This window comes from Chrysochloris asiatica, unplaced genomic scaffold (genome assembly GCF_000296735.1).
Source record: "Chrysochloris asiatica unplaced genomic scaffold, ChrAsi1.0 scaffold00069, whole genome shotgun sequence".
NCBI classification, from domain to species: Eukaryota; Metazoa; Chordata; class Mammalia; order Afrosoricida; family Chrysochloridae; genus Chrysochloris; species Chrysochloris asiatica.
In genome coordinates this window covers 6,496,304-6,502,437 of record NW_006408587.1, presented here as the reverse complement: position 1 = coordinate 6,502,437, position 6,134 = coordinate 6,496,304, and the positions used below count along the sequence as shown (strand labels likewise).

The following is a 6,134-nucleotide window of genomic DNA, read 5'->3' as shown; positions in this document are numbered from 1 at the left end:
TCTGTGACAGCTGTGGGCAGCTGACCTTAGTCCCTGTACCTTAGTTTCCTCACTTGTAGAGGGACACAGAGGTTCACAACTGGGGTGGTTTTTCCCCCCAGGGGGCACTTAGCAAAGTCTACAGACATTTTTGATTGTCATATTGGGAGAGGGTGGGTATACAATAACATACAGGACAGCCCCCACAACAAGGATTATCTGGCTCAAAATGCCCATAGTGTTGTGGCTGAGAAGCTCACAGTTGAGCCAAAGCACTGACTGACACTGACCTCGGAAATGTTGAGAAACCTAAGTGAGAACATGTATCTGACCTGCCTGACACAGAGAAGGTCCTGGTGAAATAGAAGTTTAAAAAGTGGTAGTGAAAGCTATAAGGCTATCCAGCCTGGAAGAGCTATGAAGGAGAGAAGACATCTGGACAGAGAGGGACGCTAACCAAGGTCTGCCCTCTCTATAGACTTCCTCCCTCTTTCTTTCTCTTCTTCTTTCCTTCCTGTTACTATGATTTCTAGAACTTGGGATATTGTCGTGAGCAGAACAAAATGATTCTGATCTTCATAGAACTTTCATTCTAGTGAGTTCCTCACAAGATACTAAGCAAATTAATACATTGTAATATGTCATTGAAACATGTAATATGTCTGTAATTGGAAAATATGGACTTGGTGATAGAAACAACGCTGGTGATCACAGGATAGAATTTTGCAAGACCAATGACTTATTCATTGCAAATACCTTTTTTTTTTTTCAACAACATCAACTGTGACCTCACCAGACAGAACACACAGGAATCAAATTGACTACATCTGTGGGAAAAGGCCATGAAGAAGCTCAATATCATTAAGCAGAACAAGGCCAGGTCCTAACTATGGAACAGACTATGAATTGCTCATAGGCCAATTCAGGCTGAAGCTGAAGAAAATTCAAACCAGTGTATGAGAGTCAAAATATGACCTGGAGTATATCCCACTTGATATACTCCAGGTCATATTGAGATAGTTAGAGACTATCTCAAGAACAGATTTGATGCATTAGACAATAATGCTTGAAGACCAGAGGAATTATGGGATGACATCAAGAACAACATGCGTGAGAAAAGCAAAAGGTCATTAAACAGAAAGGAAAGAAAGAAAAATTAGACAAAAATGGATATCAGAAGAGTCTCTGAACTTGCTCTTGAATATAGAGAAGCTAATGCAACTAGAAGAAATGATGAAGTAAAAGACTGAACAGAAATATCAAAGGGCAGCTTAAGAAGACAAAAGTATTATAAGGAAATGTGCAAAGACCTGGAGTTAGAAAACCAAAAGGTAAGCACACACTAACTGTTTCTTAAATTTAAGAGATTTTTCTTGAGAACTGAAGAAAAATTTCAGGTCATGGGTTGAACTGGACTGCTAAACACAGGTTGGAGGTTCAAACCCACAGCTGCCCCTTGGAAACCCTATACAGGATCACTATGAGTTGAAACCAACTAGATGGCACTTAACAACAATGGCAAAATATTGAATGACACAGGAAACAACAAAAGAAGATGGAAGGAATATAAGGAGTCACTGTACTAAAAAGAATAGGTTGTTATTCAACCATGCTAAAAGGTAGCATATAATCAATTGAAGGAAGTCCAAACTGCACTAACAATATTGGCGAAAAACAGGGCACAGGAATTGACACAATACTAATTGACATGTTACAACAAACTGATGCAGTGCTGGCGGCATTCACTTGGCTATGCCAAGAAATGTCTAGTGGGTTTCATGTTGTAGTGGGAATCCACCAGCTGCTATTCAGGAGAAAGAAGATGATTCCTGCTTCTGTAAAGATTTACAATCTTTGAAGCCCTATATAGGGTCTCTAGCAGTCAAAATTTACTCAATGACAGTGGGTGGGATCAACCTACTGAAGAGATCCACATTTGTGCCCATTTCAAAGAAAAGTGACCCAACGGAATGTGGAAATCATCCAACAATATCATTAATAACAATACCATTTATATCACATACAAGTAAAATTTTATTGAAGATAATTAAAAATTGGTTGCATCAGTACATAGGGAATTGTCAGAAACTTAAGCAGGGTTCCAAAGAGGACATGGAACAAAGGATATCACTGGTGATGTCAAATGGATCTTGTCTGAAAGCAGAGAGTACCAGAAAGATGTTTACTTGGGCTATATTGACTATGAAAAGATATTCAACTGTGTGGATCATAACAAACTATGGATAACATTGTGAACAATCAGAATTTCAGAATACTTATTTGTGCTCATGTAAAACCTGTATATAGACCGAGAAGCAATCATTACAGTCATTACAGAACAAGGGAATGCTGAATGGTTTGAAATCAGGAAAGGTGTGTGCCTTCACCATACTTACTCAGTCTATGTGCTGAGTAAATAGTCTGAGAAGCTGGATTATATGAAGAGGAATGCGTCATCAGGATTGGAGGCTATGAGATACGTTGATGACACACAACCTTGCTTCCTGAAAGCCAAGAGGACTTGAAATGCTTAATGATGAAGATTAAAGACCACAGCTTTCATTGTGGGTTGCAACTCAATGTAAAGAAAACAAAAGTCCTCACCCCTGGACCAATAAATAACATCATGATAAATGGAGAGAAGGTGGAAATTGTCAGACTTTATTTTTCTTGAATCCACAATGAACACCCATGGAAGCAGCAGTCAACAAATCAAATGACATATTGCATTGGGCAGATTTGCTGCACAAGACCTCTTTAAAGTGTTAAAAGTTTTTTTTTTTTTTGCAGCACTTTTATGGTTCTATTTAGCACAAATAAAACTTGAAAACAGGCTGTCTATTCATTTTCTTCGCTGCGCAGCCTGGCGTTAGGATTGGTGACTCTGATGGCCAGCTGGGCTGCTCTTTCCATGATAGCTTTACGGTTCTTGGAGGAGACGTTGTGAGCAATCTCTGCACAGTAAGATTTGTTGCACATCAGCAGCACCTCCAGCTCTTTGACGTTATGGACCAGGAACTTGCAGAAGCCGCTGGGCAGCATGTGTTTTGTCTTCTTGTTGCTCCCATAACCAATGTTGGGCATTAAGATCTGGCCCTTAAATCTTCTCCGCACCCTGTTGTCAATGCCTCTGGGCTTGTGCCAGTTACGCTTAATTTTGATATAATGATCTGATTGGTGCCGGATGAACTTCTTGGTCCTCTTTTTGACAATCTTGGGCTTCACCAGGGGTCTGAGGGCAACCATGATGCCGGTCGAAATAAAGTGTTAAAAGTTTTAAAGGTGAACTTGACCCAAGCTATGGATTTTCAGTTGGCTCATATACATGTGAAAGTTTGACAATGAGTAAGGAAGACCTTGGAGTCCTGTTGCGGCTCTGTAATCGAATGCATTAGAACACAAGGTTGGTAGTTCAAACTCACTAGTTGCTTCTCAGAAACCCTATACAGGGTCTCTATGAATTGGAACCTATTTGACAGCACTTAGAAACAACAACAAAGGAAGACCTTGGAAGAATTGATGCATTTGAATCATGTTGTTGGCAAAGGATATTGAAAGTACCACGAACTGTCAGAAGAACAAACCAATCTGTCTTGGAAGAAGTACAGCCAGAATGCTCCTTAGTGCAAGACGTCACCTCTCATACTTTGGACATGTTATCAGGAGAATGGTATCATGTTTGGTAAAGTGGAGGGTCATTGAAAAAGAGGAAGATCCCCGATGACACAGATATTGACACAGAGACAGTAAAAATGGGCTGAAACATAATGACAATTGAGAGGAAGGAGCAAGACCAGGCAGTGTTTCCTCTGTTCTGCTTAATGCTGATATGCAATAATTCCAAGGGGGAATTAATGGCTTCAATTTTTTATGGCCATGGATGCTGAAAGCTCTTTTGTGCTCCCTCACTGATAATATCCATCCTGTGTTTCTCTCTCCCCTCAGCTCACTTGTGCCACATCCCCTTTATCCTCCTCTCCATTCGTCTTCCTTTTGCATACCTAGTTTGTCATCTGGATCAGAATGCAGGTCAGTGGTCTAGTCTCAGTCTTCCCCTCCATGCCTAGTGTAAGCAGGTCAGGGCTAATCTTCCTGAGAACGTGGCATTGGAGTAGAGAGCTGGAAGAAGCAGGCATACCTCCAGCAGAGTCAGCATCTGACTCTGGTCCTGGAGCTCCTCTCTGACAGCCCTTCTCTGGTGATCCAGCGGCTGTTGGCTGAGGGTGAGCAGTCCTGTGTTAGCTCCTTAGGTGTCAGGCTATGCAGAAAGGTCACGGGATCAGCTCAGTCTGCTGGCCCGCCTTGTGGCTGGCCACCAGGGTGTTTGTAGAAGGAAGGGTGGGGGTTTCTAGTTGATTAAGGTCCATGTGTTCAGGCGCTGGCTTGAAGGGAATCTGGCTGTGTGCCCAGGGGGTGAGCTGTTGGCTCTTGATCAGGGGGATGGGGCTATTTGTACTCCACCCCCAGGCACTGGCAGCAGCTCAGGGCTGCCTGCCACAGCAGAGGTCAGGCTAGCTTCCAACAACACGAGGAGTGTATCAGGGAGCCTTTGCTATGGTTGGGGCAGAATGGTGGTGGAGGAGTGAAACATTAAAAAACAACAACAACAACAACAAAACCAAACAAACCACCTTTGGACTACCTTTATCACAGGTTTCCAGTTTTTTTTCCTTTCTTTCATTGTGCCTTCTCTGATGTCTTAGGGGAAATGGGGAAGAATGGATATTAAGGATGCAGGGTCAACAGGACTGGGTGTTTGTTGGATGGAGGAGATACTAGGGCTTAGAGAGAGTTGGGGGGTGGTCAAGGATCTCTTGACCTTATCAACATTTGTTTCCACTTAGCAGGTGTTGACTGAGTGTCTCCCACATGGCCAGGACTGGATTAGACAATGTTGTAGTCTCAACAGCATATGAAAGCAAAGGAGACAATATGTATCTTGTTCACTGTGGTGTCCTGAATGCCTAGTACAGAGCTCTGTGCAGTAAACCAGTTAACCAGTTGCTGGTGAGTCAGTTCTGACTCATTTTGCACTATGTATGTCAAAGTAGAACTATGCTCCAGAGAGTTTTGTTACTGTTGTTGAGTGCTGTCAAGTCTGTTCTGACTCATAACAACTCTGAATAGGATTTCCAAGCAGCAACTGGTAGATTTGAACCACCAAGCTTGTAGTTAACAGTCCAGTGTTTGTCCTATAGCACCACACCAGGAGCCCACAGGTCTTCACGGATTTGTTGTTTGGAAGTAGATAACCAGGTCTTTCTTACAAGTTTCTTCTTCTTCTTCTTCTTTTTTTTCAAACTTTTATTGTGAATTGAGTGGAGGTTTACAGATCACCAGTCCCACAGTCAACAAAATATACACTTTGTGTCATGACAATGATTGTGATCCCCTGCATGTATACAAGGCTCTTCTTATAGACTCCTGCCTCCAACATTTTGGTTAGCAGCCTAGCTTGATAACAATTTACATCATCCTGGAATTTGCTATATGAAGTCGGGGTGCAGCCAACACTCATGGAATGAGTATTCAGGAGGCATATGGAGAGTTGGTGAGAAATGGCAGGACACCATGTTCTGTGGTCATCAAAGCTGCGTTAACATGATTACGAGTGTAGTGACAGCTCAGAGAGTTGACCTGAAGCAGAGGAGATGCAAGACCTGGGCAGGTGGAGAGGGGTCTGGAGGCAGGCAGTTCTGAGGGAGGCCTTTCCTGGAGCCATTGCAATGGATGCTTAGGCCAGGGGCTTAGGGTGGATCCATCCCTTAACGCCAAGATATGGAGACAATGGGGAAGCATCAAAGATTTTGAAGTAGAGAGTGAAAAAAGATGAAAAGACTGTTCCTGGCTCTGTGCCTTTGCTCAGAATGTTCTTTCTTATCGCACACACCCATCTCTAATCTGCCAATTCATGGATTCATGCAGTCTCAGGCTTGAAAGGAATCTTAAAGGTCACCTAGTCTACCCACAACAACTCCCCTCTTCAACTGTTTCTTCAAAATCCCCTTGACTAAGTTGTACAGAATCTATTTCAGCATCTCGGGGACGGATGCTCCTTGCTACCCAAGGGCCATGCTATAGGACTTAGATTACAAAATAGTCACCCATGGGCTGTGTCTGTCTTTCAGACAGACTTTATATTGTCTGCAACTATT

General features: G+C 42.6%; 1 pseudogene; it reads right to left on the bottom strand.

The window, feature by feature from the left end:
* Positions 1-2,817: 2,817 nt before the first annotated feature.
* Positions 2,818-3,225, bottom strand: LOC102839950 (annotated as a pseudogene).
* Positions 3,226-6,134: the final 2,909 nt, after the last annotated feature.